This window comes from Scyliorhinus canicula, chromosome 13 (genome assembly GCF_902713615.1).
Source record: "Scyliorhinus canicula chromosome 13, sScyCan1.1, whole genome shotgun sequence".
Taxonomy (NCBI): Eukaryota; Metazoa; Chordata; class Chondrichthyes; order Carcharhiniformes; family Scyliorhinidae; genus Scyliorhinus; species Scyliorhinus canicula.
In genome coordinates, this window is record NC_052158.1 from 15747367 (window position 1) to 15767043 (window position 19677).

A 19677-nucleotide genomic window follows, 5' to 3' on the forward strand; every position below is an offset into this window, starting at 1 on the left:
GCCTATGGTGTGCTGGCCAGGTAAGGCCATCCATTATGCCCATACCAGCTGGTTCAAGATTCTATCCAATTTGACCCACTCGCCTGATCTTTCCCCATAGCCCTGTTAAATCTTCCCCTTCAGGCAGTTCCCTTTGGAAAGTTATACTTGAGTCTGTTTTAGCCGCCTTTTCCTTCTGCATATTTCATAACTCGCTGTGGGAAATGCTTCTCCTCATCTCCCCTCCGGTTCTTGATCTGATGACCTTCAATCTGTGTCCTCTTGACCTTCCTGCCAGAGAAAACAGTTTCTCCTTATTTACTCATGCCAATGAACCTTTTGTTAGTTTGAAGTCCTCTGTTAAATCGTTCTGAGGAGAACAATGATGGAGTTTTAGAATCAGCCAGGGAGGCGGCGGTGCAGTTGTACTGTCACTGGACTAGTGAGCCAGAGACCATGGGTCTGGGGACCCGGTTTCGAATCCCACCACAGCAGAGAAATTTGAATCCGGAATTAATTGTCGATTATCATAAAACCCACCTGCTTCCCTAATGTCAAATGGGACGGAAATCTGCCGTCCTTATCTGCTCTGATCTAATGTGGTTCCACAGCAATGTAGAGAACTCTTATGCCATTCAGTTCAAGGGCAATTTGGGGTGGGTAATGAATGCTAGCTATGTCCACAGATCCACTGACTCTCCAGAATGTTGGACTTTTCAGGACTGGGAAGTAAGAAAAAGTTGCCCCTTTCTCCGAGGAAATAATCCATTCAGCCCGTTGAGCCTGCTCTGCCATTTAACTAGATCTTCAACCTCAACACCACCTTCCAGTACTATCCCCGCATTATTGGTGTCTGGAAGTCTATCGACCTCCGCTTTGAACATGCTCGATGACGGAGCCCTCGGGTAGAAATTTGCAAAGATTCCCCAGATTCCTCCTTGAGTGTAGAAATTCCTCTTCTGCTCAGTCCCAATTAGCCTGCCCTTATTCTGAGACCGTGTCCACTGTTTCTCAACTTCCGAATCAGGGGAAACATCTGGTTTCCAGCATCTACCTTGTCAGGCTCTGTAAGACTCTACACTTCAATGAGATCATCTCTCTCATTCTTCTAATGGCGAGAGATTACAGGCATAGGCTCCTCGTAGAACAATGCCACCATCCCAGGGATTAGTCTGGTGAATCTACATTGCAAGCCTGCTATGGTCAATATATAGTAGGCAGACAAAAAACTGCACAATAATCTTTCCATGGAGGCCACTGTCTCCCCAATAATCAACATTTTTGAAATGAGAAAATGTAAATGAGCATGCTGAAGGTGAGGGGGCGTCCTCTGCGTTTGTATGCCCAGTTTGCATTACTGCCTGGTTATTTCCTGGAGGGAAGGTCACACCTACCAGGCTTCCGTGATTGGAATACAGTGGCTCCAAGAGCAGGTCTGAGGTTGGGAATTCTGTGGTGAGTAACTCGCATCCTGACACCCGAAAGCCGGTCCGCCAGCTACAAGGTACAAATCCGGGATGTAATATGGAATACTCTTGCCTGGTTGAGTGCAGCTCCAACAACACTCATGAAGCTCGACAGCATCTGGGAAAAAGAAGCCCTGCTGGAATGGTACCCCACCTGCCGCCACTGCAAACATTCACTCCCTCCACAACTAACACAAGGTAACAGTAGTGTGTACCATTCTCAAAATATACTGTAGCAACTCACAAAGGCTCCGACTAGATCTGTAAACTGCTGTGGAGAAGGACAAAGGAAGCAGACTGAAACACCACCACCTGTAAGTATCCATCCGAGCTGCGCACCATCCTGACATGGAAATATATTCACTGTCGCTGGGTCAGAATCCTGGAAAGTTTCTTCCTAACAGCACAATGGGTGTACCTACACTTTAGGGACTGCAGCGGTTCATCAAGGCATCTCACCTCAGGATACGTGCGGCAGTCTGGCATTTTGTTAACCAGTGCAATCTACGCTTCAGAATATGGTGGCGCAATGTGATCTAGACCTGCTGCTGTTTAAATTGTTAGGGGTAATCCCACAGTGCTGTTAGAGGGTATCCCACAGTGCTGTTAGGGGTAATCCCACAGTGCTGTTAGGGGGTAATCCCACAGTGCTGTTAGAGGGTAATCCCACAGTGCTGTTAGGGGTAATCCCACAGTACTGTTAGGGGGTAATCCCACAGTGCTGTTAGAGGGTAATCCCACAGTGCTGTTAGAGGGTAATCCCACAGTGCTGTTAGGGGGTAATCCCACAGTGCTGCTAGAGGGTAATCCCACAGTGCTGTTAGAGGGTAATCCCACAGTGCTGTTAGAGGGTACTCCCACGGTGCTGTTAGAGGGTAATCCCACAGTGCTGTTAGAGGGTAATCCCACAGTGCTGTTAGAGGGTAATCCCACAGTGCTGTTAGAGGGTAATCTCACAGTGCTGTTAGAGGGTAATCCCACAGCGCTGTTAGAGGGTAATCCCACAGTGCTGTTAGGGGTAATCCCACAGTGCTGTTAGAGGGTAATCCCACAGTGCTGTTAGGGGGTAATCCCAGAGTGCTGCTAGAGGGTAATCCCACAGTGCTGTTAGAGGGTAATCCCACAGTGCTGTTAGAGGGTACTCCCACGGTGCTGTTAGAGGGTAATCCCACGGTGCTGTTAGAGGGTAATCCCACAGTGCTGTTAGAGGGTAATCCCACAGTGCTGTTAGAGGGTAATCCCACAGCGCTGTTAGAGGGTAATCCCACAGTGCTGTTAGGGGTAATCCCACAGTGCTGTTAGAGGGTAATCCCACAGTGCTGTTAGAGGGTAATGCCACAGTGCTGTTAGAGGGTAATCCCACAGTGCTGTTAGAGGGTAATCCCACAGTGCTGTTAGAGGGTAATCCCGCAGTGCTGTTAGAGGGTAATCCCGCAGTGCTGTTAGGGGGTAATCCCACAGTGCTGTTAGAGGGTAATCCCACAGTTCTGTTGGAGGGTAATCCCACAGTGCTGTTAGAGGGTAATCCCACAGTGCTGTTAGAGGGTAATCCCACAGTGCTGTTAGAGGGTAATCCCACAGTGCTGTTAGAGGGTAATCCCACAGTGCTGTTAGAGGGTAATCCCACAGTGCTGTTAGAGGGTAATCCCACAGTGCTGTTAGAGGGTAATCCCACAGTGCTGTTAGAGGGTAATCTCACAGTGCTGTTAGAGGGTAATCCCACAGTGCTGTTAGAGGGTAATCCCACAGTGATGTTAGGGGGTAATCCCACAGTGCTGTTAGAGGGGTAATCTCACAGTGCTGTTAGAGGGTAATCCCACAGTGCTGTTAGGGGGTAATCCCACAGTGTTGTTAGGGGGTAATCCCACAGTGCAGTTAGGGGGTAATCCCAGTGCTGTTAGAGGGTAATCCCACAGTGCTGTTAGAGGGTAATCCCAGAGTGCTGTTAGAGGGTAATCCCACAGTGCTGTTAGAGGGTAATCCCACAGTGCTGTTAGAGGGTAATCCATAGTGCTGTGGAACAATGGAATGAGTGTGATCAAGCACAGAGCCAGTTTCAAAGCCCTGTGTTGTGCATTGTGACTGCAATCAATGTGGGGATGATGCCGAGACCTGAATGAATGTAAATTGTTCTTGTCGGCAGGTACAGCAATACCAATTTGGGCTCCCCCTCAAAGTGAGTGATATTGGAAAGTTTGTGCCCCACATTTTATGTCAGATGCCTGGATTTGACCACTTGCACCTCTCCCTAAATGTCTGCTGTCTCTCACTGTCGATTTACCACTGGAGAAATATAGGAATTGACCAGCATCTGTAGCGACTGTACGAGATACCACAGACAAGAGTTGTATTCAATAACCCGTGTCGCTACATCTGCCTCAAGCCCTCAGTTTCACTCCATACTCTCCTCCCCCACCTCCCCACCCTGTCCCTACAGCTACCGAGAAACAGCACCATGATAGAATGGTAACCTTCACCAACACTCCAATCTTTCAGCATTAGTGCCTTCCTCCAATTTCTGGCCTCTTGTGCTTCCCGTACTTGCGTTTCCCCAGCACTGATGACTCTGGAATTCCTTGCCTAACCTCTCCACCTCCATGCCTCTTGTTGTAGGAGTGGTTTCAAGACTTGTGTATTGAGTCAGCTTCCACGTGGGGTTATTCGCTGTGGCTGTGCTCAGTACAGAGAGGAAAAAACACCACAACCTGGACAAGATGGCTTATTTAATCAAGCTTATGTGTTCACGGAGAACAGACTGGATATTGGCCAAGACCTGTTTTGCCGAACAAAGACCAGAGCACAGTACTGATGCAACGTTCACAAATCAATAGCCCACCCCAGTTGGACGTGATCCAATCACTGAAGCTGCTACTTTTAAACTTGTCCAATAGAATCACAAGCAGCGTTTAAACTTCACACAATAGAATCGCAAGCAGCGCACGATTGCACCTCATCCTGACAGCTGTGTACAATCCCAGCAGCCTGTGCTGACTGTGAGAAACAGAACAACAGAACCAGCACCCTGAATTGTTTCACAAAGACAAGGGGCGGGATTCTCCCATACCTGGCGGGGCAGGGGTCCCGGCGGGATGGAGTGGCGTGAACCACTCTGGCGTTTTCCCGCCCCAAAGGTGTGGAATCCTCCGCACCTTCAGGGGCTAGGCCGGCAGCCAAGTGGTTTGCGCCCCGCCGGCTGGCATGGAAGGCCTTGGTGGCGCGCCAACCGGGGCCGATAGGACTCCGCCAGCCGGTGGGAGTCCGCGCATGCACGTCAACGGCTGCTGACGTCATCCTCGCGCATGGGCAGGGGGGGTCACCTATGCGTCAGCCATCACGAAGGCTGACACGGCCGACGCGTAGGAAAAGAGTGCCCCCACGGCACAGGCCCGCGCGTGGATCGGTGGGCCCCGATTGCGGGGCCACCATGGGGGCACCCCCGGGGCCAGATGGCCCGCACCCCCCCCCCCCAGGACCTCTGAGTCCGCCCGCGCCGCCAGGTCCCGCCAGTAAGGGACCTCGGCTATTCCATGCCAGCGGGACTGGCAAAAAAGGGAGGGACTTCGGCCCATCGCGGTCCAGAGAATTCGGGCAGCGCCAGGGCCTATTGAGTCGCGCCGGTCCCCGCCATTCTCCGAGGCGGGATTCACGCCTCACCGACTTTTGGGGGGCCAGAGAATTCGGAGGACGGCGGGGGCGGGATTCACGCCTACCCCCGGTGATTCTCCGATCCGGTGGGGAGTTGGAGAATCCCGCCCACGATGTCAGAAGTAATGTCCTTTTGGTCAAGTTAGCTATCCTAAATCCCATTTGATTACTTATTACTGCTATGTCCTGAAAATATATCTTTAATGGCTAATAATGAGTATTCAGTCCTATAATTCATCACAATCCTTAATAAAATAACTTATGTAAAAGTACTGTAGTGGCATACTAACAATTCAGTTTTTAAGAACTGACCACCCACCTCCTCCCCCCCCCCCCCCCCCCCCTTCACCTCCTTTAACTTTGCTTACTTAAAACAAATCTCTTCAATCGAGCTTTTGGTCACCTGTTGTGATAGTGTTCTTTTATTATGAATACCACTCCTTGCAACAGACAATATGCGGACACAAAGAAAGTTCCAGACGTTTTTTGCAACAGACCTGGACCCAGGTATTTACGATATGGCGGCGTTTCCGGTTCCCGCCATCCGAAGAGCCACGGGAAACGCATCCCCGGCCATACTACCTGCCCCGCTGCCATTACGCACATGAACATGTGGTGATGGGCTGCAGGGGGGAATTACAATCGCCTCACCTGTGAGGAAGTCCCACCTGAGCTCTCAGCTCCAATGTGATTAGCCGGCAGCTCTCTAGTCCCTGCAGCGATGGGAGATGCATCTACAAGTTTTCTGATGTCATCACTGTAGTGGGTCGGATCTCAAACAACGACGAATCAGAATACAGGAGGGAGATAGAGAACATTGTGGAGTGGTGGAATGACAAAAATCTCTCCCTCAATGTCAGCTAAACTAAGGAGCTGGTCATTGACTTCAGCAAGCAAAGTATTGTACACACCCCTGGCTGTATCAACGGGGCCGAGGTGGAGATGGTTGACAGCTTCAAATTCCTAGATGAGCACATCATCAACAATCTGTCCTGCTCCACCCATGTCGACACTACCACCAAGGAAGCACAACAGCGCCTATACCTCCTCAGGCAACTAAGGAAATTCGGCATGTCCACATTGACTCTTACCAATTTCTACAGATGCACCATAGAAAGCATCCTGCTCGGCCCAAGACTAAGAAACTACAGAGTTGTGAACACAGCCCAGTCCATCACGCGAACCCACCTCCCATCCATTGACTCTGTATACACCTCCCGCTGCCTTGGGAAAGCGGGCAGTGTAATCAAAGACCCCTCCCACCCAGGCTATTCACTCTTCTAACTTCTTCCATCGGGCAGGAGATACAAAAGTCTGAGAACACGCATTAACAGATTCAAAAATCGCTTCTTCCCCATTATTACCAGACTCTTGAATGACCCTCTTGTGGACTGAACTGATCTCTTCACACCGCTTCTCTACTGAGTAGTACTGCACACCTGTATACCTCACCTGATGCCTGTGTATATGTATTTACATTGTATATTTATGTATTTCTTATGTTTTTTATCTGGAATGATCTGCCTGTACTATATACAGACCAACACTTCATTGTACCTCGGTACACGTGACAATTAAACAAATCCAATCCAGTGGTGAAAAGGGGCAGTGCCGAAGTTCTCGAACTAGACAGCGAGGTGAGCTTTGGTGGTCTCAGGGCAGGGGTAGTGTGAGGGTTGGGGGGTGTTGGAAAGTGGCATTTGGGGTTTCAGGGAGAGGTCAGAGTGGAAGGGAGGTCCAGCGTCAACCAGACCTTAAGGGGTCAGAAGAGATCAGAAGTTAGAAGACTCACTCCATTGGCAGAGGGTTGGTAGCCAGAGAACACAGCTTTAAGTGGCAGTAAAAATGTGGGGATGGAAGGGTGGGCTTTGGGTCATCTGATAGTTCTCCTTAGCTCACTGTCTTTGACCACCACACTGAGTTGCCTTTGTGATCTCAAACTCCACACTCCATACAGAATCTTACAGCACACAAGTTGGCCACTAGAACCATCTTACCTATGTCAGCTCTTTGAAGGATTTTCTGCCTCTGACCTGCGCTTGTAGTCGCAGTATTTATATGGCTAGTCCAGTTTCTAGTGAATGGTAATTCTCAGGATATTGATAGTGGGGGATTCAGCAATGGCAATGCCATTTCACGTCAAGGAGTGATGGATAGATTATCTCTTGTTTGCAATGGGCATTGCCTGGCACTTGTTTGGTGTGAATGTTACTTGTCAGCCCTAAGCTGGATATTGTCCAGATCTTGCTGAATTTGGACATGGACTGCTTCAGTATCTGAGGAGTAATGAATTGTACTGCAAATTGTGAAGTTAAGCAGCTGAAGGTGTATGGGTCTCGGACATTACCCTGAGGAACTCCTGCAGTGATGTCCTGGAGCTGAGATGATTGACATCCAACCACCACAGCCATCTTCCTTTGTGCCAGGTATCACTCCCAACGAGCAGAAAGTTGGTCAAATACAGCCTTGATGTATAGGGCAGTCATTCTAACCCCACCTGGGCAATTTTCTACATTTTGGGTAAATGGAGTGTTATATCTGTACTGGAACAGCTTGTCTAGGGGCGTGGCAAGTTCTGGAGCACAACTCTACAGTACTATTGCCGGGATATTATCAGGGCCCATAGCCTTTGCAGTATCCAGTGCCTTCAGCCATTTAATGATATCGTGGAGTGAATTGAATTGGTTGAAATTTGGAACTCTGGGGACCTCAGGACAGACTGAGGTGGATCATTCACTCAGCTGAGGTTTATTGCGCATGTTTCAGCCTTGACATTTGCACAGATGTTTTGGATCATTGAGGATGGGGATATTTGTGGAGCCTCCTCCTCCAGTGAGTTGTTTAATTGTCCACCATCATTCACAGCTGAATGTGGCAGGACTGTAGAATTTAGATCTGATCCGTTAATTGTCGGATTGCTGTTCAAAGTCCATCCCATGTAACACGGTGGTAGTGCCACACAACACGATGGAGGATATCCTCAATATGAAGATGGGACTTTGTCTCCACAAGGACTGTGCGGTGGTCACTCCTACCAATACTGTCATGGACAAATGCAGCTGCGGCAGGCGTTGGCAAGGATGAGGTCAAGTATGTCTTTCCCTCTTGTTGGTTCCCTCACCATCTGCCGCAGTCCCAGTCTAGCAGATGCATCATTTTGGACTCAACTAGCTTGGTCAGTAGTGGGGCTACCGAGACACTCTTGATGATGGACATTGAAGTCTCCCACCCAGAGTACATTCTACATCCTTTCCTCCCTCAGTGCTTCCTCTAAGTGGAGCCCTGATTCATCAGCTGATGGTGATGGTGCATGTTAATCAGTAGGAGGTTTCCATGCCCATGTTTGACCTGATGTCATAGGATCCAGAGCCGATGGTGAGGACTCCCAGGGCAACTCCCTCACGGCTTTATACCACTGTGCTGCCACCTCCTCTGCTGGGTCTGTCCTGCCTGTGAGACAGGGCACACCCAAGAATGGTGATAGTGGTGTCTGGGACATTGTAAGGTATGATTCTGTGAGTATAACTATGTCAGGCTTTGCTTGACTAGTCTATGAGACAGCTCTTTAAACTTTGGCACAAAACAGGGCTGGGTTTACCATTGTCATTACCGGTGCCTGGGTTGAAGCCAGATGGTCCATCCAGTTTAATTCTGTTGAGATATTTTATCAGTTTGGTACAACTGAGTAGCTTTCTAGACCATTTCAGAGGGCTGTGAAGGGTCAACTACATTGCCGTAGGCCAGACCGGGTAAGGGTGGCAGATTTCCTTCCCTAAAGGACATTAGTGAACCAGGTGTTTTATTTTTTACAGCGATCAACAATGGTTTCACAGTCATCAGACTTTTAATTCCAGTTTTTAAAAAATTCAAACTCCATGATCTGCTGTGTTGGGATTAAAACCCGGGTTCCCAGAGCATTATCCTGGGTCTCTGGATTATGAGTCCAGCGATAACACCACTCTGCACTCCTTCCTTTCCTGTCGGGCACACTCCTCCCTTTTCTGACTGTCACAGTCAATCTTTCTGATCTTTTATAATCTGTCACATTGCCCTCTATCACATCGTTCAGACTCTTCCTGTTTCCAGTTTCTCTCCCATCTTCACACTCCTCCTTTCCTGTTTGGCACATTCCCTTTATTCCTGTCTGCCACTCTGCTCTCATTTCGTTTTTCCGTCTGTCTCATTCCTGTTTTGTTCTCTCAAGCCTCCTTCTGTCGCATACCGCCATTTTCCAACTATCGCACTCCTACGTTTCCTTTTGTTCCTTTTGCCCCTCCAGACCCCCAGCCTTGCCCAGCCTTCCCCATTTCACACTCTCAATTTACTGTTGGCTACTGTCCCTCCTTTCCCGTGACACACTCTTCCATTTCCTATCTAACGCACTCCCTTTCCATTTTTCACACTCCTCTCTTTCCCGTTAGTTATACTCTCCCATTCCAATCTGCTACACTCCTGTCTTTCTATACTCCTGAAATGTTATAACCCACACGGGTCTTTTGGTATTGCGATGATTAACTACCCCGTGGGTCTGCAGAGTACAAGCTCCCCTGACAAGGGGCGGGGGACCCTTTACAATACTTAGCTTGTAATTAATAATCTTTATTGTCACAAGTAGGCTTACATTAACACTGTAATGAAGTTACTGTAAAAAGACCCTAGTCACCACATTCCAGCGCCTGTTCGGGTACACAGAGGGAGAATTTAGAACTAGAGAAGACCTAGTAGCACTGGAGCTGCCCATAATAGCTGGGGGCCGGTTTAGCTCAGTTGTTGGACAGCTGGTTCGTGATGCAGAGCGAGGCCAGCAGCGTGGGTTCAATTCCTTCTCAACCTTGCCCCTTGCCTAAGATGTGATCCTCAGGTTAAATCACCGCCAGGAGGTAATGGTCATCTGGGACTATGGCATAATAGTTTGTTGTGAAATAAAGTAGGTTTTCGTTTCAACCAAACCAGGTGTGAACTCTTCGTTGGCTACTGTCCCTCCTTTCCCGTGACACACTCTTCCGTATCTAACACACTCATCCTTTTCCAAAAGGGAAATACTCCATCAGCCTGGTAGCATCTGTATGTGTATTCTATTTCTGCATTTCTTCCTGTTTTCACTCCCCTCAAACCTGATAAACTGAGGGACACTGTGTTTCACGGACTGTTTCGATGCCTGGGTGTCGTATTCAGCAAGCAGTTTCTCGCAATATCACATGGGTCTTGCCTCGAATTTGAGGCCCTACCTCTTGGATGAAGCATTTACTCGGCAGTCCAATTAAATCCTTCCTTGGCGCGGTGTCAGTTCTTGTCAGTATAGACTCCTGTGAAAGCACCTTGGGACATTTACAATTGTCAAGGTATTATATACTGTCAAGTTGCTTGTCTATCCTTAGAGGGACTCCACTTCAGTTTGGCTGCAGAGTAATGCATTTGCAAGGCCTGGTGCAACTTGCTTATCACAAAAAGGTATATTTTTCCTTTATTCTTTCATGGGATGATGGCGTTGTTGGCAAGGCCAGCATTTGTTGCCCATCCCTAATTGTCCATGAACTGAGTGGCAGTTAAGAATTGACTACGTTGCTTTGAAGTCACATGTAGGCCAGACCGGGTAACGATGGCAGATTTAATTCCCTAAAGGACATTAAGCAAATCATGTGGGGTTTTACAAAAATGGATGATAGTTTTCTGGTCACCACTACGGACACTAGCTTTCAATTCCGGATTTTATTAACTGAAATTTAATTTCATGGTGGGATTTGAATCCGTGTCCCCAGAGCATCAGCCGAGGCTTCTGGATTGCTAGTCTCCCCTAATCACCCACCATCTCCCCTAAATCACCCACCGTATAACCCTAAACTGTTAAGATGTGTGTAACCTGGACATTACTCAGACTGTTAAATTGGCAAAGATGACCTCTTTGTTCAAAAAGTAAAATATTCTTGGGGAAAGGGTATTCTTGGCAAGATCAGCATCTATTACCCATCCCTGGGTGTGTTTGGGGAAACTAGGGGTGAAACTTCTTGACCGGCTGCAGTCCATGTGGTGAAGGTGATTTCACAGTGCTGCTAGGTAGGGAGATCAATGATGGATGGCTTAGAGGAGAACTTGGAGGAGGTAATGGTGTTCGCAGAAGACTGTGACCCTGGTCCTTCTTGACTGTGGAGATTGTAGTTTCCGAAGGTGCTGTTGAGTCAGACCCTGCAAGTTACTGCAGTGAATGATACAGCTGGTACACACTGCTGCCACCGTGTACCGGGCCGTGGAGGGGCTGAATGATCATGGTGGTCAAGCAGGCTACTTTGTCCTGAATTGTGCCAAGTTTCTGGAGTGATGTTCGAGCAGCACTCATCCAGGGAATGGAGAGGATTCCACCAGTGTTGCTTACTTGAGGTGATGGAATAACATGGGGAGTCAGAAGGTGAGTCACTCACCACAGAATGGCCAGTCTCTGACGAGCTCACAAAGGAGCAGTTAAAATGTCAATTTAGAGGAGTGGTGCCTGCCACAATAACCAAAGATGTAATGGATTAGCATTAATTTGCTCCAAAATAATAGCACATAACGTTTGCATGGCAAATTGTGAGATCATTATTCCACACCAGCAATAAAGCACAATAATTTTCATCCATTCAATCTCATCTCGGCATCACTTCTATTCCTTATCAAATCACCTTCCTTTCTTGCATGTTGTGGTGGTATGGATATGAGCACTGCCATTGGTGCAAAGCACTGGCTTCCCATTGGCTCGGGCTGGTCATGTGCCTCTCGTCCGATTGGTTGGGACTAGTCATGTGACTGCTCTCCAATTGGTCGAGAGGCGGGGTATAAGTACCCAGCGTTCCCGGTGGTCAGCCATTCTCTGTAGTCGACCACTGGGCTAACAACGAGCTGATTAAAGTCACAGTTCGGATCCTAAATGTGTCTTGAGTTGAATTGATGGTACATCCCATGTCTATAGTACTACAATCAGCAGGCACCCATCTGGAATCAGAAGGATCCAAGGTCAGGAGCATGTGTGGTGCAAAAAAGGCACACAAAGAGAGGAGGGAGGGAGGGTGGCAGTCAATCCCTCAATCTGCCCACATTGACAGGTTCAAGATGGGTGACAAGGTTCATGTCAATTGAAAAGGATACAATGATGTGAGGGTGGAAAAGAGATGGTGTTATAACCGAGGGATACAGTGAGGGTGGGTGTGTAACACGCTGTGTTATAACAGTGATACAGTGAGGGTGGGTGTGTAACACGCTGTGTTATAACCGAGTGATACAGTGAGGGTGGGTGTGTAACACGCTGTTATAACCGAGCGATACAGTGAGGGTGGGTAACACGCTGTTATAACCGAGTGATACAATGAGGGTGGGTATGTAGCACACTGTGTTATAACCGAGTTATAGAGTGAGGGTGGGTGTGTAACGCACTGTGTTATAACCGAGTGATATGGTGAGGGTGGGTGTGTAACACACTGTGTTATAACTGAGTTATAGAGTGAGGGTGGGTGTGTAGCACACTGTGTTATAACCGAGTTATAGAGTGAGGGTGGGTGTGTAACGCACTGTGTTATAACCGAGTGACACAGTGAGGGTGGGCAGCATGGTAGCATTGGGGATAGCATCATTGCTTCACAGCTCCAGGGTCCTGGGTCCTAGGTTCGATTCCGGCTTGGGTCACTGTCTGTGTGGAGTCTGCACATCCTCCCCGTGTGTGCGTGGGTTTCCTCCGGGTGCTCCGGTTTCCTCCCACAGTCCAAAGATGTGCAGGTTAGCTGGATTGGCCATGATAAATTACCCTTAGTGTCCAAAATTGCCCTTAGTGTCCAAAATTCCCTTAGTGTTGGGTGGGGTTATTGGGTTATGGGGATAGGGTGGAGGTGTTGACCTTGGGTAGGGTGCTCTTTCCAAGAGCCAGTGCAGACTCGATGGGCCGAACGGCCTCCTTCTGCACTGTAAATTCTATGGTAACACACGGTGTTATAACCGAGTGATACAGTGAGGGTGGGTGTGTAACACACTGTGTTATAACCGAGCGATACAGTGAGGGTGGGTGTGTAACACACTGTGTTATAACTGAGTGATACAGTGAGGGTGGGTGTGTAACACACTGTGTTATAACAGCGATACAGTGAGGGTGGGTGTGTAACACACTGTGTTATAACCGAGTGATACAGTGAGGGTGGGTGTGTAACACACTGTGTTATAACAGTGATACAGTGAGGGTGGGTGTGTAACACAGTGTTATAACCGAGTGATACAGCGAGGGTGGGTGTGTAACACACTGTGTTATAACCGAGTGATACAGTGAGGGTGGGTGTGTAACACACTGTGTTATAACAGTGATACAGTGAGGGTGGGTGTGTAACGCACTGTGTTATAACAGTGATACAGTGAGGGTGGGTGTGTAACACACTGTGTTATAACTGAGTGATACAGTGAGGGTGGGTGTGTAACGCACTGTGTTATAACAGTGATACAGTGAGGGTGGGTGTGTAACACACTGTGTTATAACCGAGTGATACAGTGAGGGTGGGTGTGTAACACACTGTGTTATAACAGTGATACAGTGAGGGTGGGTGTGTAACGCACTGTGTTATAACAGTGATACAGTGAGGGTGGGTGTGTAACACACTGTGTTATAACCGAGTGATACAGTGAGGGTGGGTGTGTAACACACTGTGTTATAACAGTGATACAGTGAGGGTGGGTGTGTAACACACTGTGTTATAACCGAGTGATACAGTGAGGGTGGGTGTGTAACACACTGTGTTATAACAGTGATACAGTGAGGGTGGGTGTGTAACACACTGTGTTATAGAGTGATACAGCGAGGGTGGGTGTGTAACACGCTGTGTTATAACTGAGTGATACAGTGAGGGTGGGTGTGTAACACACTGTGTTATAACCGAGTGATACAGTGAGGGTGGGTGTGTAACACACTGTGTTATAACCGAGTGATACAGTGAGGGTGGGTGTGTAACACACTGTGTTATAACCGAGTGATACAGTGAGGGTGGGTGTGTAACACACTGTGTTATAACCGAGTGATACAGTGAGGGTGGGTGTGTAACACACTGTGTTATAACAGTGATACAGTGAGGGTGGGTGTGTAACACACTGTGTTATAGAGTGATACAGTGAGGGTGGGTGTGTAACACACTGTGTTATAACAGTGATACAGTGAGGGTGGGTGTGTAACACACTGTGTTATAACCGAGCGATACAGTAAGGGTGGGTGTGTAACACACTGTGTTATAACCGAGTGATACAGTGAGGGTGGGTGTGTAACACACTGTGTTATAACCGAGTGATACAGTGAGGGTGGGTGTGTAACACACTGTGTTATAACAGTGATACAGTGAGGGTGGGTGTGTAACACACTGTGTTATAACTGAGTGATACAGTGAGGGTGGGTGTGTAACACACTGTGTTATAACTGAGTGATACAGTGAGGGTGGGTGTGTAACACACTGTGTTATAACCGAGTGATACAGTGAGGGTGGGTGTGTAACACACTGTGTTATAACAGTGATACAGTGAGGGTGGGTGTGTAACACACTGTGTTATAACTGAGTGATACAGTGAGGGTGGGTGTGTAACACACTGTGTTATAACAGTGATACAGTGAGGGTGGGTGTGTAACACACTGTGTTATAACTGAGTGATACAGTGAGGGTGGGTGTGTAACACACTGTGTTATAACAGTGATACAGCGAGGGTGGGTGTGTAACACACTGTGTTATAACAGTGATACAGTGAGGGTGGGTGTGTAACACACTGTGTTATAGAGTGATACAGTGAGGGTGGGTGTGTAACACACTGTGTTATAACAGTGATACAGTGAGGGTGGGTGTGTAACACACTGTGTTATAACCGAGCGATACAGTAAGGGTGGGTGTGTAACACACTGTGTTATAACCGAGGGATACAGTGAGGGTAGGTGTGTAACACACTGTGTTATAACCGAGTGATACAGTGAGGGTGGGTGTGTAACACTGTGTTATAGAGTGATACAGTGAGGGTGGGTGTGTAACACACTGTGTTATAACCGAGTGATACAGTGAGGGTGGGTGTGTAACACACTGCGTTATAACTGAGTGATACAGTGAGGGTGGGTGTGTAACACACTGTGTTATAACAGCGATACAGTGAGGGTGGGTGTGTAACGCACTGTGTTATAACAGTGATACAGTGAGGGTGGGTGTGTAACACACTGTGTTATAACTGAGTGATACAGTGAGGGTGGGTGTGTAACACACTGTGTTATAACCGAGTGATACAGTGAGGGTGGGTGTGTAACACACTGTGTTATAACAGTGATACAGTGAGGGTGGGTGTGTAACACACTGTGTTATAACAGCGATACAGTGAGGGTGGGTGTGTAACGCACTGTGTTATAACTGAGCGATACAGTGAGCGTGGGTGTGTAACACTGTGTTATAACCGAGTGATACAGTGAGGGTGGGTGTGTAACACAGTGTTATAACAATGATACAGTGAGGGTGGGTGTGTAACACACTGTGTTATAACCGAGGGATACAGTGAGGGTGGGTGTGTAACACACTGTGTTATAACAGTGATACAGTGAGGGTGGGTGTGTAACACAGTGTTATAACCGAGGGATACAGTGAGGGTGGGTGTGTAACACAGTGTTATAACCGAGGGATACAGTGAGGGTGGGTGTGTAACATACTGTGTTATAACCGAGTGATACAGTGAGGGTGGGTGTGTAACACACTGTGTTATAACAGTGATACAGTGAGGGTGGGTGTGTAACACACTGTGTTATAACAGTGATACAGTGAGGGTGGGTGTGTAACACACTGTGTTATAACAGTGATACAGTGAGGGTGGGTGTGTAACACACTGTGTTATAACAGTGATACAGTGAGAGTGGGTGTGTAACACAGTGTTATAACCGAGTGATACAGTGAGGGTGGGTGTGTAACATGCTGTGTTATAACCGAGGGATACAATGAGGGTGGGTGTGTAACACACTGTGTTATAACCGAGTGATACAGTGAGGGTGGGTGTGTAACACACTGTGTTATAACCGAGTGATACAGTGAGGGTGGGTGTGTAACATGCTGTGTTATAACCGAGGGATACAGTGAGGGTGGGTGTGTAACACACTGTGTTATAACCGAGTGATACAGTGAGGGTGGGTGTGTAACACACTGTGTTATAACCGAGTGATACAGTGAGGGTGGGTGTGTAACACACTGTGTTATAACAGTTATACAGTGAGGGTGGGTGTGTAACACACTGTGTGGTAACCGAGGGATACAGTGAGGGTGGGTGTGTAACGCTCTGTGTTATAACAATGATACAGTGAGGGTGGGTGTGTAACGCTCTGTGTTATAACAATGATACAGTGAGGGTGGGTGTGTAACGCTCTGTGTTATAACAGTGATACAGTGAGGGTGGGTGTGTAACACACTGTGTGGTAACCGAGGGATACAGTGAGGGTGGGTGTGTAACACACTGTGTTATAACCGAGTGATACAGTGAGGGTGGGTGTGTAACACTGTGTTATAACAGTGATACAGTGAGGGTGGGTGTGGAACGCACTGTGTTATAACAGTGATACAGTGAGGGTGGGTGTGTAACGCACTGTGTTATAACCGAGTGATACAGTGAGGGTGGGCAGCATGGTAGCATTGGGGATAGCATCATTGCTTCACAGCTCCAGGGTCCTGGGTCCTAGGTTCGATTCCGGCTTGGGTCACTGTCTGTGTGGAGTCTGCACATCCTCCCCGTGTCTGCGTGGGTTTCCTCTGGGTGCTCCGGTTTCCTCCCACAGTACAAAGATGTGCGGGTTAGCTGGATTGGCCATGATAAATTGCCCTTCGTGTCCAAAATTGCCCTTAGTGTCCAAAATTCCCCTAGTGTTGGGTGGGGTTATTGTGTTATGGGGATAGGGTGGAGGTGTTGACCTTGGGTAGGGTGCTCTTGTCAAGAGCCAGTGCAGACTCGATGGGCCGAACAGCCTCCTTCTGCACTGTAAATTCTATGGTAACACACGGTGTTATAACCGAGTGATACATTGAGGGTGGGTGTGTAACACACTGTTGTAACCGAGTGATACAGTGAGGGTGGGTGTGTAACACACTGTGTTATAACAGCGATACAGTGAGGGTGGGTGTGTAACACACTGTGTTATAACCGAGGGATACAGTGAGGGTGGGTGTGTAACACACTGTGTTATAACTGAGCGATACAGTGATGGTGGGTGTGTAACACGCTGTGCTATAACCGAGGGATACAGTGAGGGTGGGTGTGTAACACACTGTGTTATAACAGCGATACAGTGAGGGTGGGTGTGCAACACAGTGTTATAACCGAGTGATACAGTGAGGGTGGGTGTGTAACACACTGTGTTATAACTGAGCGATACAGTGAGGGTGGGTGTGTAACACGCTGTGCTATAACCGAGGGATACAGTGAGGGTGGGTGTGCAACACAGTGTTATAACCGAGTGATACAGTGAGGGTGGGTGTGTAACACACTGTGTTATTACCGAGTGATACAGTGAGGGTGGGTGTGTAACGCACTGTGTTATAACAGTGATACAGTGAGGGTGGGTGTGTAACACACTGTGTTATAACAGTGATACAGTGAGTGTGGGTGTGTAACACACTGTGTGGTAACCGAGTGATACAGTGAGGGTGGGTGTGTAACACACTGTGTTATAACCGAGGGATACAGTGAGGGTGGGTGTGTAACACACTGTGTTATAACTGAGCGATACAGTGAGGGTGGGTGTGTAACACACTGTGCTATAACCGAGGGATACAGTGAGGGTGGGTGTGTAACACACTGTGTTATAACAGTGATACAGTGAGGGTGGGTGTGTAACACACTGTGTTATAACCGAGTGATACAGTGAGGGTGGGTGTGTAACACACTGTGTTATAACAGTGATACAGTGAGGGTGGGTGTGTAACACACTGTGTTATAACCGAGTGATACAGTGAGGGTGGGTGTGTAACACACTGTGTTATAACAGTGATACAGTGAGGGTGGGTGTGTAACACACTGTGTTATAACTGAGTGATACAGTGAGGGTGGGTGTGTAACACACTGTGTTATAACAGTGATACAGTGAGGGTGGGTGTGTAACACACTGTGTTATAACAGTGATACAGCGAGGGTGGGTGTGTAACACACTGTGTTATAACCGAGTGATACAGTGAGGGTGGGTGTGTAACACACTGTGTTATAACAGCGATACAGTGAGGGTGGGTGTGTAACACAGTGTTATAACCGAGTGATACAGCGAGGGTGGGTGTGTAACACAGTGTTATAACCGAGTGATACAGTGAGGGTGGGTGTGTAACACACTGTGTTATAACCGAGTGATACAGTGAGGGTGGGTGTGTAACACACTGTGTTATAACAGTGGTACAGTGAGGGTGGGTGTGTAACACACTGTGTTATAACCGAGTGATACAGTGAGGGTGGGTGTGTAACACACTCTGTTATAACAGTGATACAGTGAGTGTGGGTGTGTAACGCACTGTGTTATAACAGTGATACAGTGAGGGTGGGTGTGTAACACAGTGTGTTATAACCGAGTGAGACATTGAGGGTGGGTGTGTAACGCACTGTGTTATAACAGTGATACAGTGAGGGTGGGTGTGTAACACACTGTGTTATAACCGAGTGATACAGTGAGGGTGGGTGTGTAACGCACTGTGTTATAACAGTGATACAGTGAGGGTGGGTGTGTAACACACTGTGTTATAACCGAGTGATACAGTGAGTGTGGGTGTGTAACACACTGTGTTATAACAGTGATACAGTGAGGGTGGGTGTGTAACGCACTGTGTTATAACCGAGTGATACAGTGAGGGTGGGCAGCATGGTAGCATTGGGGATAGCATCTTTGCTTCACAGCTCCAGGGTGTTGGGTCCTAGGTTCGATTCCGGCTTGGGTCACTGTCTGTGTGGAGTCTGCACATCCTCCCCGTGTCTGCGTGGGTTTCCTCCGGGTGCTCCGGTTTCCTCCCACAGTACAAAGATGTGCAGGTTAGCTGGATTGGCCATGATAAATTGCCCTTCGTGTCCAAAATTGCCCTTAGTGTCCAAAATTCCCTTAGTGTTGGGTGGGGTTATTGGGTTATGGGGATAGGGTGGAGGTGTTGACCTTGGGTAGGGTGCTCTTGTCAAGAGCCAGTGCAGACTCGATGGGCCGAACAGCCTCCTTCTGCACTGTAAATTCTATGGTAACACACGGTGTTATAACTGAGCGATACAGTGAGGGTGGGTGTGTAACACACTGTGTTATAACCGAGTGATACGGTGAGTGTAGGTGTGTAACATACTGTGTTATTACTGAGTGATACAGTGAGGGTGGGTGTGTAACGCACTGTGTTATAACAGTGATACAGTGAGGGTGGCTGTGTAACACACTGTTGTAACCGAGTGATACAGTGAGGGTGGGTGTGTAACACACTGTGTTATAACAGTGATACAGTGAGGGTGGCTGTGTAACACACTGTGTTATAACTGAGTGATACAGTGAGGGTGGGTGTTATGACTGATTTGGTAACTGTTTCTAATCTCTTAAACATTGCTTTATTTTTTTTTCTAATTGAGGTGTGGAGGG

The 19677-nt window shown here is 48.0% G+C and overlaps 1 protein-coding gene across 1 annotated transcript in view; it reads right to left on the minus strand.

The window, feature by feature from the left end:
• Nucleotides 1-19677, minus strand: part of LOC119976187 (ras/Rap GTPase-activating protein SynGAP-like) — a 506239-nt gene that overhangs the window by 99143 nt on the left and 387419 nt on the right. The window lies entirely within an intron of this gene.